This window comes from Ambystoma mexicanum, chromosome 1p (assembly GCF_040938575.1).
Source record: "Ambystoma mexicanum isolate Mex_15411 chromosome 1p, UKY_AmexF1_1, whole genome shotgun sequence".
NCBI classification, from domain to species: Eukaryota; Metazoa; Chordata; class Amphibia; order Caudata; family Ambystomatidae; genus Ambystoma; species Ambystoma mexicanum.
In genome coordinates, this window is record NC_090921.1 from 714,963,172 (window position 1) to 714,990,788 (window position 27,617).

Sequence of the window (27,617 nt, forward strand, 5' to 3'; positions counted from 1 at the left end):
TGGTGTCGCACAGCAGCGACATCACTAAAGACGTTCTGAACTATTTTGACCTAGTCTTGAGGTTGTACCCGTCACTAGTGGGAAGGCTCACTAGCATCACTGAATTTCTTCAAGACCCTGAAAATTAAAAAGTAATAAGGAGGCTACTCATTGTGATCACCGAGCAGTTCCTCCTGCTTCCGGAGTACAGGGAGGACAAGACAAATATCCCAAGCAGAGGAAGCAACAAATAGGTTTGTCAGCATGCTATCCTTTCGCTTAATTGAAAACTGTCCAGATCTTGTTGGGAGACGCACTGACGTCTTGACATTTCTTCCAGATCCTGCAAACACAGAACGTTTGAGCATAATTCTGAACGGAATCATAATCCAGGTTGCTCTTGAAGCTCAACGAAATCACAGAATCTGCCCACGGTGCAGCTACAGGAAAAGGTGGTGCAGGGAGAGCTAAAAGTGCAGGAGGAGGAGGTGAAAAGAGATTAAGGTCAGGCAATGAGAGAGAGAGATGTAGAGGGAGAAGATGTGCAGTGAGCTAAAGGCACAGGATTGGGAGGAGTGAGCTGACTGAGCAGGTGGAGGTGTGAAAAGAGCTGTGGGGGTTGAAGTATAGAAAGAGCTCAGGCAACAGGAGAGAAGAGTAAGGAGGGCTGCATTAAGGAAGATCAAAGATGGGGAAAGAAGTTAGATATGGGGAGAGACGTATGAGGTGGAGAGGAAGGGAGAATATTGGAGGAGAAGATGCCCAAGACGAAGAGAGTATACAGAGGTGGAAAGGGTGTGTGCTAAAAAGGGCAATAGGAAAACAGAGTTCAGAAAATGTAAACACCAATGAAGCTGGGACAGGGCAAAGGAGGCTAAAACCAGAGCATACGTTGGAGTATGGTCAGAGCATAAGGAAAGGGAAAGATTTGTGTGGAGTGAAGAAGGTGGAAAGAGAGAGCCGGGAGAAAATAGATTGAATCCCTTAAGGTAGAGAAGAGGAGGAGATCCCATCTGAACAGGTTCTTAGTTAAAGGAAAAGATGGGTAGCGATCCAGGCAGAAGGACAGTTTAAAGTTGCCTCTAGGTTCAGAGCTGGTGCCCATCGGTTAGTAAGACAGTAAGTGGTTACTATTTGACCATGCCATTTGGGAAGAGGAACAATCTTTTGTCATAGCAGCGAGGAGGTTAGATGCCATATAGTTAGCACTGTTACCTAGCAACAGGTTTCTGGGCATACAAGAGCCTTGGGTTGGTCAGGAGGGGGATTAAATAGATTTGCGTTTCAGGGAAGCATTGTAGCACCTCACCAAGCTTCTATCCTATCTCAACTCAGGAAGACTCTTCAGCCCTACATCAGCAAGAGTGTTTTCTTCACCTACCAGATGCTACTCAACCTCTGGCAACAGAGAAAGACCCACTAGAACTCAGGACATTGTTCAAGCCACCCAACATGTGCCCAAGAGAGTGTGAGTGACACTGGGGAGAGACCCAGAAAGAGAGGCTGCTACTGAAAGAGACTGGATTTGGGTTTCCATAGGCTAGAGAAAGACAAAGAACTAACTGTGAAACTGGTTTGATTTCATTATCTTCACTCCTGTCCAGTTGTAGAAGACTGAGGGATTCAATTCGTGGACCCTGTCACTGGAAGGAAAAAGCTCCAAGAGTCCAGGGCCCATTGAAGGCTGCCTAATGTCAGGCATCACCCTTACCCAGGGAAGGCAACCTCAGAGGTACTTGTCTTCTTGTCTATCATTCCACCAAGTAAACCAGGAGTATTAGATGATTAGGGGGAGGCATTCACTAAGCTTGTTAGTTTGATATTCTCATTTCTAACCCTCAACATAACATCTCTACCATTTCAAAGGCCCTTTTTCGTGAACTTCCCAGACATAAGTTCTACATTTTAAAACATTACCAAATTTGCTGAGTCTTATTTTTCCCCATCTTCATGACAGTTGTTTTTTGTTTTTTGGAGAATCAGATTGTCAGCCAGGTTGCTCTCCAACTGTACTTGTTTATGGTCTGGAAAATCCATCTCGTTTTTCACATTTTGCAAGGGAATATTCCCCCTCCCGAAATGGGAACTCTACTAATATGAGATGCCAACATCCTCAACTGTTTTGTGGCACAAATAATCTGTGCCCTAAGAGCTTTGTTAATACTTGTAATATTGAACCAACTTTATTTATCCTGCTTCCCATATCAGGATGAGGGAATGACAGGGGGTGTCTGGTTTTACCCAAATTATTAGTTTGTCATCTCTATGCTAATGGTACTTGCCCCATACTTCAGTGCAAATAACCCCCAAAACCAAACAAGCAAGATCATAAACCGCCTGACACTGCCTATATGCCAACCACCCCAGCCTCCCTCCCGTAGATCCCACCACCTGGTTGGATACATATAAGTCTTGTTTGTTTTGTTGGGGTTTATTACGTGGTCACACTCAACTCATGGAGTTGCTTTCCCCCCAATCAAGGTGGCTCACAACAAAGCACTATTTGTTTATTAAGGTTCACTTTGCTAAGCCTCCAACACATCTCGCACTCAACCCCAACAAATACCCAGTACCACAATGGACTAGGAACCAGGCTGGTGTGTAGTAAGAATATAGATGTATTAATCTATTTAAACCAAATTTGACAAACTAACATCAGCCATTAATACTGTGGCAACACAAGAACAAAAATGACTCCCGTAATGGCACCAACACAGAGATAATACTGAGATACGCAGTCACAATTTTCCACAGTTTTCTTTTCAAACCCCTCACCAATACAGAAGAATAGCTACTCAAAACACAGAGATGGCTGATTTGGTTATAATACTTTTCCCCCAGCAACCCCCACCCTCCAAACATCAATTAGACTTGGCCCCTCTGAATTCTCAGTGGCAGAGAATGGGAACACAATGGGAAAATCGTTTTGGGATTCTCATAAAATGCAATCTTTGGAAAAGGGGATTCAAAGGGAAAAATCATTTTTTCACTTCTTACCACAGATGCAATATGAGGGAAAGAAAAGAAACGGGAACATTTGTTTTGCCACACCGAAAAGGAACAGGCAGAGCTTTGTGGTTTGGGTCAGAGACAGTGAGAACAAAGGGGCAATTTGTTTTTTCCTACCACACATGCAAATGAAATACAAGGCTTGACACTTCTGATTGAAAATGAAGGGGATCAATGGGGAATTTCATTTTGCACCCTGCACACTCAATTGGAAACAGGGTTTTGGGATTAATTGTTTTGGCAAAGCTTTAGGTCTATACTGGCTCAAACCACACTGGGAAGAGCTTGTTAGTTTTGAATGCTAACAAAACACATCCTGTGATTTCTATAGGGGAATTAATTGATTTGCATGAATTAAATATGCCAAGGATCTACACAGACAAACAGGATATTTTGCTACTACTTGAGAAAAATGCAGGGCCTAAACAATCTATGGCTTTGGGAAAGTTTTACTTACAGGAGAGGCCTTGGAATGGGCATCAGGGAACAGCTAGGCACCTCTGGGACAGTAAGGGAGTCAGTCAAGGATAGTCCCCTCTGGGTCCTCCAGTGGTCCCAGTCAGCACCTAATTCTCTTGGTCCCTGTCTCCAATCAAAGATGTGGGGCCTCTCTGCTTGGGTGTTTATCACAAGAGTTCAGCAGCAGGTTACTTCCCGGAATAACTGAAAAATCCCAGTCCTGATGCAAACTGGTTTACTTATAGGGCAAATTACATCACAGAATTGTCATGATTCTGGCAAAAGGGATTGGTTGGTTTTCTCTACCCACCTCCCACTTGTGTGCTAATAGGACAAGGAGATTAGGGGTGTGAGTTAGGAAAGCTGTCGGAGGAGAAAGCTTTGTCATCCCAAACTGACATGTGGGCCTGCCTGTTTAAACTCAGAAAATCTATCAACATGGTAAGTACCCTTATTTTTCAAATCTTTACATGTATGGCTTTATTTTTAAGAACTATATTTGAAGGCCAATCATATGATACTAATCTGAAGTCGACATGCTTTTCCTATGCAGAGATACAGTTTTTCTTCATTTACTCAGGAGCCTGATCGGTGAAAAATGTGCCAGTTCATAGTTCCCATGTTAATTTTGTCCTTCACCCTCACACCAACTTTCAAATCTCTCAGAAACAAGGGAAGGCCCAAATCAAATTTTCATTAATAACTTCTATTATGTTTATCACACAATAATCGTTTTGGCAAGGTTCAACAGGGGTTACTGTCACCTTTAATGAAAGTCTGGAATGGCCATTGTGGCATATGTGCTGCCCTTTTTATGCAATACTATATATTTCTTTATTAACTAAACTCCAGCCTCACTTTTAGTCTCTTTAAATTTACTTTCCCCTTAAAAATGTGATCAGCCAGAGGATGGCTCATGTTTATCTTTGCCTATCCTTTCTTGGCCATGTAATGGCCCTGGCTGCAACTCTTATGTACATGTTATGGGAGTTGTGACCTCAAGGTCACTTCTGCTGAAAGAACAGGCATGACTTTATCTATTTCCACCGTGGTTTAAATCTAGGCAATGTATTTCTTTATATTTCTTTAAGCAATAGACCTGATTGATGGTTGACAACCAGACCTCCCTCTCCAGGACTAGCAGAGGAAAAATCTTGGAGGTTACGTTTCATTTTCATGAGAAATGCCCAGCTGCATGTAGCATTCTGCAAGAAATGGCTTTTAAACACACACACAATACATGTCACATGACATTTTATAAAGCACCATGTGTAATGTACTTCTTTAACCTCAGAGTTGCAAAAGACATGAGTATCACTTCTGGATTGTCCATATGTATAGGGCAGGTATATGAGAAAAAAATGTTCAAACTCTGAAAGTCTAGTAGGCACTTCTCTCTCGATACTGTCATTTGGATGAGGAAAAAGGAAGTTCTTTTATTTCTTATAACAGGGATGGAAATGCATTTTATTGCTAGCATTTCACTAAGAGTACCCTTTAACGGCCTGTCTCAGTGAAATCCACTCCCAGCAACCACACATGGCTAAGTGCCTGCACTAATTTTAGCAAGGGGGCTGGACAGCACATCGTTGCACTACTTTCCAGTCCCTCCAGAAAGGCTCAAGTCACCTTTCAGAAAAAGGTGACTGGGCATTTCTGAAAGTAGAGTAAATGAAACGAGTGCACTCCTTTCATTTGTGCTACTTTCTGACAATCTGGCCCTCATGTACGTGGGCACAATTCTGTGTATGCAGGCTGGTGGTTCCCTACTCTCAAGTTTGCAACCGACATGGTTTCTTGCAGGCTCTGCTGGACTTCCCAGTCTCTTGGTGGCACTGCCCCCTGTTGCAGCAGTGACGGCTTGAGCATGGCCTAAGGGGGAGCAGCATTTGAAGACTCTTCTCTCAGCATGGTAGACAGGTTGCTTGGGCTGCTGGGATACCCCTAATTCAGTCTACAAAATTGTTGGAAGGAGAGCTGTCTGCGGATATGCTGATTACAGACACCCCTAGAGGGAGCCTTAAGGTCACAGTGAGAAGGAGAGAATGTGACTGTGGTCATGCTGTTATTCTCTTTATCTCATGCATGTGGCTTCTATTCGTTTGTACGAGTCTTACGGTGCCCCACTCTCAGGTTTCCAAACGACTAGGCTTTTAGCAGGTTCTGCTGAACTTCGCAGTCTCTTGGTGATGCTGCCCACTATTGCACAATAGAATCTTGGGCGTGGCGTAGGGGTCGAGCAACATTTGGGGAGTATTCCCTCAGCATGGTACACAGGTTGTCGGGACTGCTGGGATGCCCCTATGTCTGGCTCCACTCCCCAAATTGACAGAAGGAGTGCTGCATTAGGACATGTGGACTGCAAACACCCCTTCAAGTGGCCTTAGCTAGCTAGAGGTTCGAATCCTGGATCCATGCTTAGAAACCAAACTCAGGTACGGTACCACACGCGTTATAAAAAAACTATTAAATACATTAAATAGATAAATAAATGACTACGGTCACTATGCTCCTCTTTATGGCTCATGTTTGTTGCCTATTCTGTGTTCTCGGTTTGATGGTTCCCCATTGTCAGGTTCACAGACATGGCCTCTTGCAGAGTCTGCTGGGCTTCTCTGTTGCTGCATGTGGGTACAGATTTGAGTGCTGCCCCCAGTCGCATCAGTGACAGGCAGCTATTAAGGTGAGCAATATTTCAGTTGTGAAGCAGAGCGGAAGGCTGCCAGTACGGTGGGAAAGTAAACCTTTCTCCTACCATTCCCTCAGAAAATATTAAAAAATATAATTAAAAACAATCTCAGGTGGTGCTGTCTTAATGAAAAGGGTTAGCGGGTGGGCTGCCATTACCCTAAAGCTGCCCTCTCTCCTGCCTTCTCGTACCTATTTTTGTACCTGTAGCATTTTCCAGCCAGTCACAGCTTGACCTGGATTACACAAAGAAGCTGGTGGCCATGCCTGTGGAAGGAGATTTGTTGCAACTGAGAGAGTATATTCGTTTCTGTGCCCTCAGTTCTGCCTGACTCTCTGAATGAACCTTTTCCATTGGTTACTATAATAACATTGCAAACATTAGCCAAACGTCCTTGTTGAAGTGACAGGCAGTTGTGTAGTTTGGATCACGTTCAGGTGTGAAGTGTCCAAGCCTGTTTTGTGATACCATTTCCTGCTTGCAGAAAGCTGTCTGACCACCAACAGATTGTGTTGGCTTGAGGCTTGGACTGTTTAGATCTAGAATGGAGTAAAATCTAGGTAGAATCTGCATAGCACAATGGTTAAAGCATTGATATGATATGATATGCTATGGCATTTATAACATGCCTATACACAAGTGTTTCAAGGCACGACGAGGGACGGGGGAACAGAGGAGAGACAGACAACGATCCTACTAGGCCAGGTGTCGTTGAGATCGAGCACGTGCATGGAAAGGGGGAAGTGGGAAAGTGCAAGCGAGGCGTAGGGACAGTGCAAGTACATGGGATAATAGAATAAATAACAATAAGTTAAGTATGGCCAGCAGGTGGCAAGGGTAAGTGCAGACATCATGCGCTGGTAGTGGGACTGTAGGGATAAAGAAACTGTCCCCAAGTGCATGGGTTGCCAGGAAGGGCAGTGCAGGTGTGCGACTGGCGGCGGAGGTGAACTGGGCCCAAGAGCAGGGGGTGGGCAGGTAGACAGTGCATTATAAATTACAGCCGGGAGTCATCAGGTCAGGGGAGAGGAAGAGAAAAAGCAGAATAAAGAGAAAGGTTTAGAGGTGCTTCCAGAACCGGAGATGGTTCTCCACAAGTGGCAGGGAGGCTGTTCCAGAGGGAGTCCCTAGCCAAAGAAAGAGATCTACCACCAACTCGCTGGTTGGAGAAGCGACTGACCCTGAGGGATTTGGAGGTGGATGAATGAAGAGCTCAAGAAGGAAGATATTTAGGAAGAGAGAGCTGAAGGTATTGAGGCCCTAGACCCCAAATGGCCTTGTGGACAATGCAGGATGTTTTGAACTTAATCCTTGCAGCCAATGGGAGCCAATTGAGAGATTTCAGACCTTGGGAGAAACAATCCCTGGGATTGAGGCCAAGGAAAGTCTCACAGTCCTGTTCTGGAAGAGTTGCCGAGGGTGGAGAGTAGAAGCAGGCAGATTTAGAAAGAGGCTATTGTAATAGTCCAGCCTAGAGAGAACCAGAGCTCTGGAGACAGTGAGCTTCTGGGGGAAGGAGAGGAAAGGAAGAATACCTCTGAGGAGATGCAGCTGGTAGTATGATTTCTTAGAGACGTCAGAGATGTGAGAAGAGAAGGAGAGTGTGGAGTCGAAGATGACCCCGAGGTGGGAGCAGGAGGAGGGCTAAGAGAGGCTGGCCAGAGAGTGACAGGAAAGGAGGGAGCGGGTGTGCAGATGAGGAGAATCTTGGTCTTACTGGCATTAAGGCAGAGATCATTGTCAGCACACCACTCCTGGATGGCAGGCAGACAGTCAGAGATGAGAGAGGGAGAAGAGGTGGCTGAGGGTAGCCCGAAAATGAGCTGATTGTCATCCGCATATCACTGGACGTTGGGGAAAGGCGTGGCAATGCAGTGGGCAAGAAGTGCCAGGTATTGGTTGAAAAGCCAGGGAGAGAGGTTAGACCCCTGGGGAACACCACAGGTAGAGATAGAGATAGCGGAGAGGAAGGATCCAAGTTGAACCTGGGAGGGTTGATCAGAGAGCAAAGACGTCAACGATGCCAGGGGCTGACCGGTGATACCCAGGTTATCACAGAGATGGTTGAGCAGGATGGCATAGTTGACGGTGTCAACATTGGCATATGAGCCCCGCAGTTGGGTGTTTGTTCCCTACCCTGAGCTTAATTTGATGAGTGGGCACTATATGTAGCCTACTTATTTGAAGAAGAAAGAAAATGCAAATGTGTAGATGCACATCAATTCTTATGTATCATATGAGGATCGCAGGTTTGTTATTGCTCTAAGTCCACAGTCCCTCTGGAGGAGGGAATAGACGTTTGGGCTCTAGATCTGATCTGGCAGAAGGTACAGAGATAACTGGTCCAGAGAGATCAGCAAGATGGCCTCCTCTTGGTGGCTCCTTTATGTTGCTCCTCTGTCATCACAGGGCTTGCAGTCTTGATCAGGGCAATATTGCCAGGAGTATGGTTCTGGGTTCTTGAAGCCACGAAGGTGTTGGTGCTTGTTGTTTGAACATGCTTAAGTGAAGGATCATGGCTATGATTCTGGGTGGGTGGGTCCAATAGCCCTTTGGGTAGCCCACGGGCCACAGGAGCCTGGTGTGTGTGTGTGTGGTTTGAGCATGTGGCAGGAGACTTGCACAGACTGATGTAGGTTCTGCATTCCCGAGTTCCATGGTGTTTTGTCTGCCAGCAAGTTTGGAGCCTCCTGGATATTTCTCGGGTACTGGCTCTGCCTTATTTCTTCAATGGTCAGGGCAGCCGTAGCAGGTGGGGTTCAATGGAATTATTATGAGTTGCAGCCAGGTAGTTGGTGTTGCCTTGAGTGCTCTCTGGGTTCTGCCACCGCCCTTCTCCAGTTTCTAACCCGTTTTAGGAGGGGATGTTCTCCTCTCCATCTCGGGTTTGATGGTAACAGGTTTCAGTGATAACAGTTGCTGCCTCTCTAGATTGGATTAGACTTCTGGCCTCAGCCCTACCCCCAGGTGGGTTGCTGCTGCCTAGTATGGTATTGGATGGGGGTTCCTGCTTTAGGGCAGAACACTAGGCCTTAGGTTGGATTGAGAGAGGAGAATGCTTGCAGTTTTCCAAATCTGCATTCCCCTCCATGATGAGGACAAGGGGTGACTGTGGACCCACTTTGGATTCCTATCTTCTACCTACAGACAGTCTGTGGCCCGTTCTTTGCATGGTGGTAGTGTGTCATGTTTGGAACATTGGAAAATAGTTCAATGGGTTCTCCCTTTCAGTGTTTCAACTGTTCTGCTATGCTAGTTGTGGTCATGAGGTCGGCCCGTGCTGTGGGAGGTCGTGATTGCCTCACCCCTTCTGGTGCTATTACCAGCATTGCGTATTGGATGTGGAGTCATGGTTCCAAATTAGCATATGGTTTCCTTTTTTCCACCTCAGGTCCTTTTAGAACCTTCGAATCGATACCCATTTGTACAACTGGATTCCCCCAGATCATGAACTCTACCCATCTACTGTGTAGTCCCGCAAGGATCCATCCTCTCCCCCGTGATCTTCAATCTTTACATGTAACTGCTTGGTACCACGCTTGCTCCACACAACATCCTCATCCATCATGATGCAGATGACAAATAGCTCTACCTCAAGATATCCTCCATCAAAGACAGACTCTGGGCCTGCCTCTCATTGATCCAGTCTTTGACGTCCAGTGCTTACATTAGGCTCCACCCCTCCAAGACTGCATTCCTACTGCTGACCAACAACACTGAACACCCAGACATCCAGATCTGAGTCTTGGATATGCACCTTGAAAGTGAGAGGTCCCCATTTTGCACTTAAACACTCCCAATAAGAGTCAAATAGAACACATCCCGAAGGGAATGAGACCAAAATCAGGTGCGTGTGATAACAAAAATCATTTATCTAAAATAGGGGAAGCAAAAGCTGCTTTGCTGACTCCAAGAGCGCTCTACAGAAAACATGTTACATTCTGGTTTTAAGGCATAATTTCATCATCAGTGATGGGGAGGCCAAGGGGGCACATCGAAAGTGAGGATTGGTTGCTAAGGGCTGCCGCCAATGGCCTCCATAGGGTCATGGCTCGATGATTGGAGGAGGCTCATGTGATGCTGTGATGATGCTTGTTGGGTCAATCGGTCAGCTGGGCTCATCGGGCTGGCATGCAGTTCCAGGCAGTTCTCAAAGTGATACATGTCGAGTTTTCTAATAATTGCTAACATTTGCCCTTGTGGCCATACATACTCATTCATCTATGAACTACAAATCATCATGTCCTGCACATCTACAAAGCCATTAATCTAGCATCAAAAGAGAGTAAAATGTATGGTTTAGATGATTTATTCCAGGTTAGAGGTTAAGGATACCTTGATGGGTCTGGTGTTAGATCTTATTAGTGAACGGGTCAACCATAATGTATTGTGCTTTAAGACATATTTATTCAGAGGTCCATAGGTTAGAATAACAGATTCACTTGGAATGTTTATCTGTCACTTCAAATGGGGACACAGGAATGGAGTGTACATCACAAATAGACACCAGGTCATGAGCAGCATATATCATAGTGGTAACAGGTTTTACTACGAGGTAAGGGTCGGTTTTTCCAAACACCATTGTATAACCCCTTTGGTTCATTGTGGCATGGTGGGCTGAGGAGAGGGGAGTTGGGCTCGTTTGAGATGCAGCCTCATGTTGCATGAAGAGACGGGATTCTTTACTTATAGGCTTTGACACACATTCATTACAGTGACATTATACCATCCATGGCATGTGAATACTTGGTTATTATTAAACACTTCGAGACATGTGATTACTTTAAACTAAAATGAGGTAGATTGTGCTTACATGTGCAGTTTTATATTTGCATGTACATTCTACTATTATAATCTAGTTCTATCACATCTCTAATATATAAATCACACTATTCTATCGGCCTCATTACGCGGTTTGCCGGTAAGGCAAAAACAATGCCGGTATGGTAATACCGGCATCGTTTACTGCCCCATCGCATTCCGACCCGCAAACCCAGTATTAGCGGCACCCTAAATAACGGTGCCGCTAATAGCGCCATATGCGCGTACACGCGCCCCTTCAGGGAGCAAATACCGGCATGCCGGTAATAGGGGGTAATTCCAACCCACGCATACATGCAAATACCGGCATCGCGAAGCCGGTAATCACGAGCTGCACGATGCCGGCCATACAGGCATCGCGGACCACCCGCAAACAGCAAGCAGGATACAAGGCAGCTGCCAAAGGTGCACACAATCCCCACAGGTGGAGTCAATGGAGGCTGTGCCAGTATAAACTGAGCACACCCACATACCACAGCCCCCCCCCACATGTGTAGGCAATGTTGAGTGGCCCAGTACAAAAGGAGCACACCTACACACCACCCCCCTTCCTACACCAAAATGCTACCACTAGCAGTTGCAATCATGGCGCTGGAGGACATGCCTATACTGCTACAACTACAGCAACAACAGCAACAACAACTACAGCAGCAACAACAGGCAGCACAGATGAGACGCAGGAGGAGAAGGAGGGTGAGACAGGCCCAGCAATTACCACCAGCGCAGCCACCAGTGTCTCGTAGGCAGCCAACAATCTCTCGCACCCGACCCAGCCCATTCAACCTAAACCCTGAGCAGATCCACACCCTGTACCGGTTGGACCGTGACACCATCACCACCATAGTGGACATGATACAGAACGACATTGCCAGCCACATAGAAATACGCACTGCCATCCCCCCACTACTAAAGGTGCTGTCTGTGCTACACTTCCTGGCCACAGGCACCTACCAACACACAGTGGGCCAGCTGCATGGCATTTCACAACCACTATTCTCACGCATGCTGGACCACGTGCCTGGCTGCTCTGTGAGTTGCACAACATGCCCATGGCCATGCTGTGGGGTACTGCTGTGTGCGGATACAGAAGGGGGGGGCCTACTGTACCCGGGTGGGAAAGGGGGGGATAGTGCACCTGGGTGGCAATAGGCAGTGATTGGAGAATGCATGCAGATCTAAACACAACTCACCTGAACCAGCCAAACGGAACATGACACATTGCTGGGCCACATATCACAAATAATGTATATGGATGACAACAAGTAAGTGGCACAACCAGGGCACCATGGTGATGGCAAGCAATGCATTACTGAATAGGATGGCAGCTGTGGCAATGCGGCTAGTGTGACCATGCATTGTAAAGAATATACAGCATGAATTGGAGGCTAAACATTGTTGCACTACCACAGCACATCTGCCTCAACATGCATGATTACACCCTGCATCATCTATTGAACCCCATCCAGTGTACCGCACCTCTTTACATTATACATTGCATATAGGTGACTATTTTGTACACGTACTGGAACATGTGCATGCCCACACCAAATAGCTGCTGCTATGACTGTGCTCCCTGAAGGTGGCAGTTCAGAGTGACACACACCTATTTGTATCCGCTTGCAGGTGATGGAGGACATCCCTTGAGGCCGTGGCTAATTACCCCTGTGCGGAACCCGCAGAACAGCCATGAAGAGGAGTACAATCGTGTGCACACTCATACCCGTGTTGTGAATGAGCAGACCTTTGGCCTGTTGAAGGCGCAGTTCCGCTGCTTAAGCAGGTCTGGTGGGGCACTCCTATATAGGCCTGAGAAGGTGGCGAAGATCACCATGGCCTGTGTCATGCTGCACAATATGTGCGTCCAAAGGAATGTACCACTGCCACCTGACATTGACATGCATGGGCCGGGTCAGGATGAAGGGAATGGAGACGGAGGCGAAGGAGCCCCCCTGCCAGTACGTGATGCATGGGATGGCCATGCTGTACGCCAACCACTAATTGACGAATACTTTTGAAACGCAGGGACCATGAAAGTAATGTGCCTGTGACACACTGGCTGCATGTGGACATGCACACTTGTTTTGTCAGAAGTGCCCCACTGTACACATCACAAATGTACATGCACAAAAAGAAGTATGTCCAGCCAATGATTTTCTTGCACACAACGGGTGTATTTTCCAGACACGTGATAATGTGAACATAATCCCCTCACAACCGACAGTGAACTCCCTCACCCACCCTACAAACCCCAATAATACCCAAGTAAACTCCCTCACCCACCCTACAAACCCCAAATGTCCCCATATGTACAACAAACACTGGTGCCTCGACCAACGTACATTTTCCAAATGTCATTGTCTGCCCACTCTATTTCTTTGCTATTTTGGGATCTGGGGGTGCCATGATCAAGCGCCGTGCACTCCTCTGCGTCAACCGCACGGGGCTCAATGGGGCCGAGGTAGAAGACGTTGTGGCAGTGGAGGTGTCGATGGTCAGTCCCATGCCTGCCCCAAGGTGTGGGCGCTGCATATGAGGCAGGTTTGCAAGCAGGGCCTGCATAAGTTCCCCCAGACACTCCCTCATGCCACTTGTAGATGCCTCAACAGCAGCAGTGTTGGCTGCGATGGCTGTGGCAATGGCCCTCATGGAGTCATTTCCATCTGATATTTGTTAACGCATCAGTTGGAGCATCAACTCCTGCCGTGCCTCAACCCTTGACAGGCGAACCTCGAAGGAGTTGTTGGCTGCAGGAGTGCTGGTGACCGGGGTGGTGGTAGGCAGGGTGGTGGTAGGCAGGGTGGTGGTCGGCAGGGTGGTGGTCGGCAGGGTGGTGGATGGCAGGGTGGTGGATGGTAGGGTGGTGGATGGCACCTGCGTGGGGCCCACGTCCAGGGCACAGTCCTCCTCAAAGAGGCCTATGTCTGAGTCTCCAAAGTCCGAGTCGTGGAGGCAGGGTTCATCAATGCTCTCGGCCTCTGTAGGGGGGGTAGGCTGGTAATGGGGCTTAGGAGGGGTGTGCCAGACATGATGTCACCTTCATTCTCAACCTCTGTATCCACAACGTCCGTGGTGGCTGGCGGAGCGGGAATGGAAACGCCTCCCACTGTTGTGGGTGGCTGCTGCTGGACTATGGCTGCAGGTGTTTCCTGCAGGGTTACTGCCCGGTGTGGCACACTGCCTGTTGCTGTGGGCAGTTTCTGGGGCTGGGGGTGTTGGTGGCCCTGGTCCCTTGCTGTGCAGTGGATGAACTTGCACCCCTGTCCTGCATTCCATCTTCCTCATAGGTGCCTGGGGGATAGAAGAGATGCAGGTCATCAGTGATGGTGTCACATGGCAGCTATAACGTATTGCGCTGTGATATTTTCATACATTCATGCATCAATTTATTTCAGGGGGTGGCATTTGGTGTTCTGAGGGGGCATGTGGGCAATCAATGCATGGCTGGTGGCATGGCATTGGTATGGTGTCTGTGTGGTGAGTTCCATGGGCACGGTTGGGTCATGTTGCACTTGTGTTGGGATTGGGATTGGTTCTCAGCATGCGTGTGTTGCAGGGTGTGGCACACATTCTTGACTGGATATGTTGATGTGGGCCTGGGACATGCATTGCCTTGCCTAGTCTCACTTCCACATCACTTGTGCCACATCATGGTTTGGCCTACATGGATGTGATGGGTCACTCACCTTCTTCTGTGGATGATGCGGCGCCCACCTCCTGGTCTCCGATTCCCTCTATGAATTCAGGATCTATTAAGGTACTGGCGGTCTCCTCCCATGCCATCAACTTCACTGGGGAGTGTGGGCCCCCACCTGTCGCCATTGCGGCCCTCCTGTTCTCCGCCAGGTTCTTCCTCACCCTGAGGCGGAGGTCATCGCACCGCTTCCGACAGTCGCGCACACTCCTTGGGGTGGTTCCCACTGATGACACCCTCTGTACGACCTCCTGCCAGACTTTTTTTTTCTTGATTTGGGCCGCATGCTTCATGTCGGTGCTCCTGATCGTGTCCGCATGCTGGGCCAGGGTGCCAGCAAGCATACTTAGCTCAGCGTCTGAAAAACGCTGTTTTCGCTTCCTGGGGGTCGCCTTCCTGGTAGCCTTGGACATCCTGCTTCTAATCTGCCACAGAACAACACAAAAGAACTGGTGGTTGTGGAGGGCGGCAGTGGATTGTGTTTTTAAAGATGGCCGCCGGCCCATTTCCCGTTCCTGCGCGATGACGTAATTTCCGGGTCCGTTTTTTGCAAACACAGTAACACCGTGCCGGTATTACCGTGCCGGTATTTAGGGGTTGGTATGAGGCGGTAATTCTATGGGGGTGGTATTCTTTATGGCCTGGGTCTGCATGTTGGGGGCAGGTTTATAGAGACAAACAACTGCAGCCAGGCCTTGAGCTGGGCCGTGGCTGGGTCAGTGACGTAAGACGGAAGACAGAAGATACAGTGCAAAGTTTGTTTCATTCGTTCGGCCAGTCTCCCATGAGAACCGGATGGCTGCAGGGATGAGAGGGGAGGAGGTGGGGGAGTAGCTTGGTCACAGTGCACTTCTTGAGGGGTGAGCTGCAGGCCTGTGTTCTAGTTCCATGGCTGGGCCTGCCATGGTATGAAAACAAAATGGAGTCGGTGGGCACACAAAATGGAGTCTTGTTAGGTTCTAGTCTGGGCTGTCCTCAGGGGTCACAGTTCTCTGAGGTATTCCCGCGCGGGTGCTCCGGGGCCAGGGCCCTGAGCCTAAAGCAGCCGCGCCGATACTCACCCAGGAAATATGTGTTGATTCGGAATGGAATGGGGGGGATTCGGGACCCCCTCCTCCCACACAACCTCAAGGGCATCATACCTCAGCTGGCCACCTGTGCCAAGTTCCTAGGGTTTGCCCAGCAAAACCAAGGATGGAAAGAACACACCCAACATGAACCGAGAACGAGTAAAGGAACTGACCCCCATCAACACAATCTAACATGACAAACCAGACATATACCAGCAAGAGAAACCTGACTGAGAAGCGGAGAGTACAATCACTGAATGACTCCAGGAAAAACCCCTATTAGAATATCCTGATACCATATTGTGATTGGCATTTAACCTACCTGCATAGCCCGGCCATATCCAGCATACACCCTATTTGTGTAAATCAGCCACTTTCGCTCTTAGTATGGATATGCAGGTTATCCACATTCAGCATCCAGTCTAATAGTATAGCTGAGCTTTATGCTCCCTGATGCGCCCTGAAACAGAAACTAGATAACTTCTGCATCATGCTGGGCTAATCGAGATGGATTAATTGGGGTGGCAAATGCATCAAACCCAATAGACTGATGGGAGCAGGAATTGTAACACACCCAGTTTAATTAAGAGTCGGGGGTGTCGCACCAGGATGGAGTCTCAGGGATGCGGGAAGTGTCTCTCACTTGGAAGGGTGGTTGGAGACCAGTAGTGTATCTGACCTTGATAGAGTGCTGAAGGTGTGAAGTGTTGCTCACAGGCATGGACAAACAGGGGCAGCAGATTTATCACACTTAAATGGACCACCAAAGGTTTGAAATGCATCACACATAAAGGAATGGGTTTGGGAGCAGAAACCTTGCTGCGCACAAATGGATGGCAGAGATAGGGAACGTGTCTCTCCTGGAGGAATTTGTGGGGGTCGTAATTGCTTTGCACCAGAATTAACTACAGGGAAGGGATATGGGTCGGACTGTTGGGGGTAGGAAATGTATTACCACTAACTAGCCGTGCTAAAAACTCACCCCTCTGCATACACCCTCTCAAACTCTGAACTAAACACAACCATACCTGTACTGCACCACAAACCGCACGTTCTTCACAACTCACCCACAAGGAAACAACCCATACACAATCTCTCCTCAACACCACATGACGGTTACCAACCAAACTGAAGCTGCCAACAGCACATCAGAGCTCTCTTGCATTTCTCCCACTCAATCTGACTAACAAACCTTGCCACCCTCATTTCATACCAGATCCAACAAAGCACCAAGAGACCACAAAGGTTGCAACACTGGGCGGTACAAGAACCTTTAACATAACATAACTGTTACTCACCGGACCGCTCAGCTCGGGGCATTGGTATCCGTCCTCGAGAAGAAATGGCAACGGAGCGATAAAAGAGCCTCTGGTACACCAGAGGCTCCAAGAAAAATTGTCCAAGAATACGGGCCTCCTCTACCTGAGGAAGCTCTTCTTTACAATACACCCCTCTGCTGTTCTAGTAATAGACAGACAGAGGAGTTGATCATACAAAAGGGCGGGGAACACACACATCGCCAAAACCCAATTCTGTAAGAGAAGATTCAGAAATGGTTAACTTGATACACTCAGAGTATCAAAGAACACAATGCAATTGGGAACTGAATACCTGCATTAGGCTGGTTGGGAAGGCGTAATCCCTGGACCTATACAGAAAACAAATGAGTGTAAGCCTGCGAATGTGCTAGCTGATGTCAACCCATAAACAAAAATACAAATTAAGGCTCATCAAATGTAATGGATGGAAGTTCAGAAATAGTCCAGCACACAACGACAAGAGAAAATAACAAAAAGGAAGGTTAGTATTGGAAAAATTACCCGGGCGGCATGTTCGAAGCGATAGTGATGGGTTGGTGCACTGGGCAGCGAATCGTTCATTAGTTCACTTGCTGTTATCCTTATAAGAAAGTTCCAGTACATGTGGGTTCAGAGTTGAGAGCCTGTGTCCGAGAGAAGAGGTATGATGACAGGAAATGTGGCAGATGAATAGACTGATGAATTGATGTTTATAGGCAGAGAGCAGAATCAAGGCAGCAAACAAGCAAAAAGATGCAGATTTACCGTTAGTTTCAAACTGGTGCAAGCAGCATGATGCTAGCACCTGGAATCCTTTTAACAGGCGGGGCCAGCAATAGAGGTCTATGCAGGAAACAGAATCAGTAGGCAGAGGCAATCCAAGAAATGGTCCGTGAGTCAAAAGGCAGTCCGGGCTTTAGTTCAAGGATGAAACAGAAGGGAGTCCGTTCAACGAGGCCATGGTCCGGAAAACACAATCAAGCAACAAAGTTCAGGTAACGTTTTGATTAGAAGTGCCACCTCACGGTTGAACGCTGACTTTATTCCGCTGTACGGAGGCGGACACTACACGTACATCTAGTCGGCGTTGACAGCTGATGCGTCATGTGACCCGGCCGAGACGTCCCAGCACTAAGTTTCCATGGCAACTTCCACCTATGCCATCAGGAAAACATTGCGCAATGCGTACGTTTGACAACATGCCGGTTAGAGAGCATAGAATGCGGAGAACGGGGCGAGCATAACTTCTGCAGTCTAAAAATAACATAACATAACATTGACAGACACCTCAAACAGCACATAGCAAGGAAGCCACAAACAGCTTGGTATGAACTGTCTCTCCTGCGGAAAATCAAGCCCTTCGTCCCAGAAAACAACTTCAGATCTCCTGTCCAAGCCTTGGTCCTCCCCACCTGGATGGTGGCAATGCCCATTTGGAAGACCTTCCCGGACACTAACCGATCTCCCCTGAGATGTGCTCTGCATGCTGCAGCATGACTTCTCAAAGGACTTTGCAAATTCAACCACATTGCCCCGGCCCTCATTGAACTGCATTGGCTAACGCTGCAAGCCTGCATCAGCTTCCAATCCTGCTGCATCATCAGCAAGGCTGTCACCCTTAAGTCCCCAAGTTACCTCACTGAGAAACTCAGCATCGCAGGAGGCCTTCGATCCACCGGAAGTAAGGACATGTGCAGAGTTGAACTCCACTATTGCAGAAAGGAAAAAAAAAAACATAAGACATGCCTTCTCTGTCTACGCCCCAAGACTCTGGAACCTCCTCCTCATCAACATCTGACTCACCCCCTCGCTTCATCAGTTCAGGAAGGAGCTGAAGACCCTCCTTTTCAAGTACTGGCTCCTCGCTAACACCTAGGTCCATACACCGTCCACACCCATCCTACCCAAGACTGGGTGATCTAATTCCCATGGTTTCCTCCCGTGGTTACTTGTGGATCCCTTGCTCACAATCATCCTCCCTCCATCCGTTTGTTAGATCCCACTCCCTTGCTTCTCAGCTCCCTAAACGTGTCCTTGCCCCTATGATTGTAAAGCACACTGTTGCTTCCTGAAACTAGGCCCATGCTCAATAAATACCCTAATAATAATAATAATAATAATAATAAAAATAATTATTAAAATAATGTAATAGCTGTGTATGCTCAATACTTTTGCCTGATATTCTTTTGTTATGGTCTTCTGTCTGATCTCCCTGATGTCACACACTTCTTCTACTCTCTACTTCCTTCTTCGTAGTGTATCCATGTACTTACCAGTTTTTTTGGCAATCCTCCATGCCGTGGTACGTATTCTCTATTACACTTTCATGCCTATGCTTGCATACTTATCGTCCATCCTGTCCATTCAACTTCTTGGTCTAAATGGTTCAAAGAGCTCCAAATGATTCATTGTCTTAACCCTTTCCCGATTATGGTCCCAATGCCTAAATCCACAAACCCTGATCTCCCTGCAGGTGTTGTCATCTTTACAGTGCCTACTCTCCCAATTAGATACAAGGTTACCTCCTGTTCCGAAAGACACAGCCCCACCAGTCCTGGGGCATTTACAAGAATCATTATCTCCAAGAAGACCAGTATCGCCGGCAAGGTCAAGACGTAGGTCTCTGGAGGCGGCTACAACTCCACGCAAAGCAACGGCAAAACAAAAGCATGTGTTGCCTGCCGCATCGAAACACAGCGGGTGTTCTCACTCTCTTAAGCATTATTTAATTCACCAAAAAGCTCTAGACAAATCATCCCAGCCTTTGCCAACGCACAAACGCCCCTCAGAGTACTCTGTTGCACCACGCGTCCAAGAGCAGGAGGAAGAGGAACTTACTAATACCGACTTGAACCAAGATCCACAGGATACAGCATCTAGGACTACTACAGGTTCCCTGCCTAGAGATGACCAGTGGGACACTGATGATTACCGAATGAATGCCCCTCCAGACAATGTGTCCAAACCATCACCACCAGACAAAATTGGCACGTTCCACTCAATAATTACAAAAGTGTGCCAAGAATTCGGCCTCACTCCATTATTCTTTCCCTTTGATCACATGAATAAGAGGAGAAAACCGGTGATGTCCATTCCTATACTCAACCATGTTTGGGAGGAAGGGCTTCACACCATGAAGCACCCTTTCGCTGAGCAAGCCATCAAAGGTACGCTGGTAAAGAAAGGTAAGGACCCAGAGGCCACACCAAAGTGCCTCACGTTCAGCCTATACAAGAATCTGTACTGTCGGCCGCAGCCAATAGGAAAGCACACTCCTACACACAAGGGTGCACAGTACCAACGGAGAATGAAAGCCGAAAGCTAGACGCTTTCGGGTACGGTGCTAGAAATAGTGGCCACTACAGTAATAGCAGCCAACACACTTACGATCATGGCCAGAAATTATTGTGAAATGTGGCACCAGTTATCTCCCATCCTAGAGCATCTCCCTGAAGAGAAGTATACCGAGGCCATGGCTATCCTCATAGAAGGGGGAGGAGCCACAAACCATAACGTCAATATTGCTGTTGATCTTTCTGAGACAGGTTTCAAACAGATAGGCAACGGGGTGGTGTTGAGTAGACAAGGATGGCTATGTTGCACAGATTTTCTCCAGGAGGTGCAACATAGGGTAGTGGACATGCCTTTTGAGGGCAAAAATCTATTTGGTCCTAAGATAGACAAAGGTGTTAAAGACGATGAAAGCCAACACCGACACAGTTCGGTCATTAACATTATTGCACAGTAGAAGGACTTTTCATCCCTTCAGGGGAGCATCAGGAAGAACAAACTCCTCTGCTAACACCAGAAGCTCCAGATCTTACACCAAAAGCCAATACTACTCACAGGGCTACAAAAGAAAAGTCCCGGGATACCAATGCCCAGAAGAGTCTGGGCAACCACAGTGCCGAAGAGGATCCACCGGCACTCAAAGGGATAGGGCAAAGCCTCAAATGTGATGAGAACAGCAGCATAATATGCATAGGAGGGAAGGTAATGCGCTACACCCATCAGTGGTGCAACATAACAACACACAAATGGGTGTTACAAGTGGTTCAGCAAGGGCACCTGCTGGAATTCACCAAGCATCCAAAAGATATCCCTTCATTAAAAATGTCACCCACACATCTAAAGGTGCTCAAGCAGGAAGTGAAGCAAATTCTGGCAAAAAACACACTACCAAGAGTGCCAAGGCATCATCATGGCAAAGGGGTTTACTCCTAATAATTTGTTGTAAAGAAGCCAGATGGAAAGTGGCGTCCCATTCTCGATTTGCGGAAATTAAACAAGTCTATCAAAAACAGCGATTCAAAATGGTGACGCTGCAGCAAGAAATATGGGCAGAACAATCGCCCGACTGTCTGGCGTCCCTGGATTTACAAGAGGCATACTTCTATATCCTGATGCATCCAAAACACTGTAAGTATCTGCGTTTTGTGGTAGGAAACCAACACTACCAGTTCAAAGTACTCCTGTTCAGGCTCAAATCGGCGTCCTGGACATTCACAAAAAACCTAGCACCAGTGGCCACAGCCATCAGAATTAAAGGACATCATGTGTCTCTGTATTTAGACAATTGGCTGGTACAAGCACCAAGCACCACCAGGGCGCAGAAGTCCATCTCGGAATCTCAGACTCTACTTCAGCAATTATGCTTCACGATAAACTTCAAGAAGTCTTCATTACAGCCATCAAAGAAGCTTGTGTTTCTTGGAGCGCCCTTCTCCCCGGACGAGTCTCTAATTCGACCTTCCTGAGACCGAGTGAAAACTCTCATATCACTAATACCCACCTTCAAAGCCGGAAGATTGATGTCAGCCAGAAAGTTTATGGGTCTGTTGGGGACCATGTCCTCTTGCATCCCCCTCATCCTGCACTGCAGGCTACATAATAGGCCCTTGCAGGAATTCCTCTCGAGCAACTGGTCCCAGGTTATAGGATTTTGGGGAGACAAACTACAAATCACCCCTCTGATGAATCCTGCCGAGTCATCACTGACCCCTAGCCTAGGATCTCCTCCCTTGTGGCCAGGGGAAGGCAGCGGCTACCTGGTCCTAACCCTGGGGGTGGTAACATGATGGAGGATCACATGGGAGGAGATAGCTGTCAGGGGGAAGTGGTGACTCCTTTGGGAGAAAGACAGTATGTATCTCCTTGTGAGAATGAGAGTCCTATAATTCCCAAATAACTAATGACATGCGGTCGCTGCACAAGTCCCTCGCATGAAACTACCCAAAGAACATGCTATGCAAAGTCATCTAAACAGAATATGGTTTGTACCTTTGAAGTTCAGAAATTAAATATAACATCCTCTGATAGTCATGATTCCATCTTAGATAGAGGTCCGGACCCCAATGTTAAATCACAAACCTTTTACACCACATTCCCTAACTCTGACTACTTCCAGTTTACAAAACAATTCAAATTAACTAAAAATCAAAGAACCAAAACAACTATGGACGCCAGGATCCATAGTGCCTGTGGTAATGATACGAGGAAGAGGGTCTCAGAGTTAGTAAGGATCAGAAGTGCTATTAATCAGAATGTGCGGTCTAGTTGTCATAGAACAAGATACCTGAGCGGGACATTTAAATTCAGGAATGAGTTGCAGCTGGAGAGAGACGCGGAAGGAGTAGCTGAGGCAGAGGCATTCTGGAGTGCTGGGATTGCAGCAGAAGCAGAAGGAAGACTGCCAGCTGATGCTGACGCGAGAGGTGAAGCCGTGCAACACTGCAGAGTGTGCGCAGGAGGAAGCGGCATCGGAAAGGGAAGCCGAGTGAAGGGGAGATGTGCTCCCAAACCGACGTGTGCAGCTTCGGTGTGAGGGAAGATGCAGAGGACCAACGGAGCTGACAGAGCTCTGCAGAAGAGCCATGCAGACCGCTGAAGTCATGCGGGAGCTGGAAACGGAGAGAGCAGGATGCAGGAGGTCAGCCACAGCAGCAGACAGTAAAACAGAGACAACAATGCAGACCGGTGAGCTGGCCTGAAGCCCAAGCCGACCACGGTGCCTCCGAGCAGGACATTTGGCAATAAACAATCATTCTGAATACTAAACAAATTAAGCAAAGAGGCGACAAGGGCACAATTCCCCCTTTACGGGACACCAACTGGGGAAACATGTCCCCCACATTGCCAACATCCAAGAGGATGTAAAGAAATAGCCAAGAGACAACTCCCAGTTTACAAAAAAATTTAAAAAACTAACTAATATCAAAGAACCAAAACAACTATGGACGTCAGGATCCATAATGCCTGTGGTACTGAGACGAGGAAGAGGGTTTCAGAGTTAGTAAGGATCAGAAGTGCTATTAACCAGAATGTGTGGTCTAGTTGCTATAGAACAAGCAATTCCCCTTCCATGGGACACCAACTGGAGGACACCTGTAACCCGCATTGCCAACAGTGAAGAGGCTGTAAAGAAGCAGTCCGGCGGTGACAGGGGTGCAATTCCCCTTTTATGAGATGCCAATTTGGGAAAAGCTGTAACCTGCATTGTCAAAAGCAAAAAGGCTATAGAGAAGCAGTCAAGAGGCAACTTGGGCGCAATTCTCCTTTCTTCAGTGTCCAGGTCGGGGAAACCTGTAACCAACATTGCCAAGAGTTAAGAGACAATGGGCCTCATTATGACCCAGGCGCTAAGTGTTTAACGGCGCCGTAAAAGGCTGCGGCGCCGTTAAACACCTAGCGCCTAATTACGAGGTCCCTTTGCGGGACCCGACCTTAACGGCTGGTTTTACCAGCCGTTAAAGTAGGGACCCGCAAAGGGACCTTGGTGCTAATTACGGTACCGCAATTTGCGGTACTGTAATTAGCGCCTTCCCCATTCCCATTGAGCCCTATGGGGCAAAAATGGGAATGGGGAACGGCCATGGCGGCATGGGGAATTACCGCCCCACCAACCTCGGAATGGGGTGGTAATTCCCCATTCCGCCATGGCGGACTCCGGCATGGACTATGGTGCTAATAGCACCATTGTTTAGCGCCGGAGTCCTAATGAGGGCCAATGACAAAAAGGATCCATTGTTCAGCCCTCCTCACATAGAATACTGGTGTGGAAAATCTTGGAACAAATATTGCCACTAAGGCCAATTGTAGTTGTATTTTTTTTTTACTGACAGGTGAGTACACCAGGAAAGGGACAATGAACCAGACCACACATAGCCCCGCACAACAGCACACGACAACTACTGACTGAAAAATCACACCTACGCTTGGCGGACGGTGTATACAGGACTGAAGCTGCCAACAGCCCATCACAGATCTCCTTGTGTTCTTTCCCACTCAGTCCTACTAACTTACCCTACCCTCTTGCTTTTCAGATCCACCAGAGCACCAGTGGACCACTTCAGTGGTCATAGTCGCAGTCACCCTCACCAAGGAACTTAGTGACCTAGGCTTCACCCAAAAAGTAGAAAGTCCTACTCACGCCAAAGGCCGCATTCTAGATTGGATCGCAGACCACAATTGCCTCTCCACTATCACCTCTAACACCTCACTGCCATGGGCCGACCACAACTGTATCGAATTCTCTGTTCCTATCACCAGAAACCACAAAACTCTCACCCCGGCTATCGCTGCACAAGTCAGAAGTTCAAAAAAACTCAAAGAGAATAACCTGCGCCTCTAACTCAACACCCCCGAACTAGCACCCCCATTCGCTAATGACCCCAATATCCTAGCAGACATCTACAAAGATGTCATCACTAAAGCTATCAATGAAATAGCACCACTCGAATGGAAAAAAACAAAAAAAAACACTACACACCAACTCTTGGTTCACTGAAGAACTGCACTCAATGCGCGCCCACAAAAGAGCAGCACTAAAAAACTGGCAATCCAACCCCTGCAGCAGTGCCAAAAACAAATTCAATTTAATCTCCAACCAATACAAAATAGCTATCATCGCTGCCAAAACCAACGCCTTCAACACTCGAATCTCTAATGCCAAATCGCACTCTAAAGAAATCTTCACCATTTCAACGAGCTCATCTCCCCCCCCAATACACCTGATGAAATAATAAAAGATGAAGCTTGGAGTGCCAGCATTCAAGCTGCCATTCTACACAAAATTGACCTTCTCCAAAAGAAAATCAAAGACCATTGCAAAGCATTACCTCAACAGACAGAAACCAAGCGTACCAACGCCCCACCAACCTCGTCCAAGCCTACCATACCTGACTTCTCCTTCAGAGATGTCACTGAACTAGAAGTCATCAACTTGCTAAAAAATCTCAAACCCTCCCCCTGTAAAGGCGATATCTGCCCACCTAAACTCGTCAAAGACTGCACAGACTGCTTTGCGCCACTCTTTACGGCTTTCATCAATGCGTCTTTTAAAACAGGCATTATCCCAGCAAGCCTCAAAGAGGCCTGGGTCCGGCCCCTCCTAAAGAAACCTACCCTCGACCCCCTACAACCCAACAACTACAGACCAATAACCACAGTGCCATTCCTCCTGAAATTACTGGACAAAGCCGCACATTGCCAAATCCAACACTTTCTTGAAACCCACTCCATCCTCGGGACCAGGCAATCAGGCTTCCGGTAAGGACACGGCACATAAACTGCTCTAGTGGATCTGAAGAGTCAGATTACCCAAATCATGTATAAGGGCAAGCCAGCTCTTCTGCTCCTTCTAGATCTCTCAGCCACTTTCGATCTGGTTGATCACAAGACCCTCACCTCACACCTCACACACTCAGCCAACTTCTCTAAAGAATCAGCTCTCTGGGTCACCTCCTTCCTAGAGGGAAGAGCCATGAAAGTCTTCTCGGACATTGCCAACGCCACTCCCACTACAATCCATTGCGGGGTCCCTCAAGGATCCTGCACTGCACCCACACTTTACAACTTGTTCACTAAGCCTCTTTTTGACAAACTCGACTCATACGGTATGACGTACACGAACTACGTGGACGACACACAAGTACTTCTACCTCTCTCAGGATCATACCACGAAGACGCCAAGGCACTCCACACGATCTACTTCATCATCCAGACCTGGATGGCAGTTAATGGCCTCTGCCTCAATGGAGACAAGACTGAAATCATGATACTAGGTCAACAGAGCACCTTAGACAAATTGGACAAACTTTACGCCAACTTCTCCATTGACAACTCCATCATTCCCGTAACCACAGCTGTAAAGACACTAGGAGTATACCTAGACTCCTCTCTATCTACGACCAGACAAGTCAGCGCAATCACCTCCTCATCTGCGCATACCACCAAACTCATAAACACCATCAACCCATACCTCACTAAACCCAACTGCCTCTCTATAGCTAGAGCAACCATTGGAGCAAAACTGGACTACTGCAATGCCCTCCTAGCAGGCACTTCAGCAAAAAACCTCAACAGACTTCATGTCACGCAGAACAATGCTCTCCGGGTCGCTCTCAGCATCCCAAGAAGAGAACATATCTCCCATGCCAGACACTCAGCCCAGTGGCTCCCGGTCAAAGAGCGGATCACACTCAAAATCCTCACCCTCACACACAAATGCCTCTCTCTCACCGCTCCGTCCTATCTATCAGAGACCATCTCCAAACCCTCCTCCTCCCGTCCCACCAGGACGCAATACACCAACTTACTCCACATCCCACGCATCAAAAAAGCCAAAGCCGGTGGCCTAAGCTTCCCCTACATTGCTGGCAAGACCTGGAACACTCTTCCTGCAGACATTAGAGCAGAGAACTCACTCCCGATTTTTCATAGGAAACTGAAGACCTCTTTCCTTGCACAATAATATGTGACACTCGCAAAGCAATGTAAATATACTGCTCTATAAATTTGTACAAATGTCGTATTTGCCCCTGTATATAATGTACTTTTATGTAACTAAGATATGCCTGTACTTTTATGTAACTAAGATATGTCTGTAACAAGCGCCACGATGCCCTCGGGCTGACGTGCGCTCTACAAATCTGAATAAATAATAATAATAATAACTATGGTAACAAGTAGCATCTGCTGGAACATCGTACTACAGCATGTGAATGCAGGCCCTATACTAGGGCATTTTGGCACTTGGTTCTTTCCGCTTTTGGTATCTGCTTCTTCAGCCCACCTGTGAGGCAGCTTTATGGGCTGCAAACTGGACAGCAGGATTGATTGTTGATCATTTTGGGACAGCAGCCTCTGGCAAGAGGTCTTAAGGGAAGTCCCCTCTGTTAGAGGGCTTCTGCCCCTGATCAGTGTTCCCTTGGTGGGGGGGTATTAGGAGCTCCTTCCTTTATGCCATGGTCATGCAAGGAGTGCTCATTTGTCACTCCATGACCCAAGCAGGCTTTGTTGAAGCTCATCGGTTTCTCCTTTTTCCAACAATTGTGCAGTTTCCACACTTGGACTTCCAATGGGAAGTAGTTGACAGGGTATTCTTGGATAGGATCTTTGCTAGTGGACTCTTCCTGCTCTCCTAGTGATGGGAATATAGTTGCAGTCATTAGCATTTTGTTCTGCAGGAAATGCTGGGCCCCTGTCTTCATTGGTTCCTCCTCCGAGCTCTTAATTTTGAGAATTGAGCTAGAGTTTCTTTCTTCCCTGGCCACTGGTTGAGTCTTCTGTTATTTTCTGCCCGTCCCTGGGGTTGAATGGTT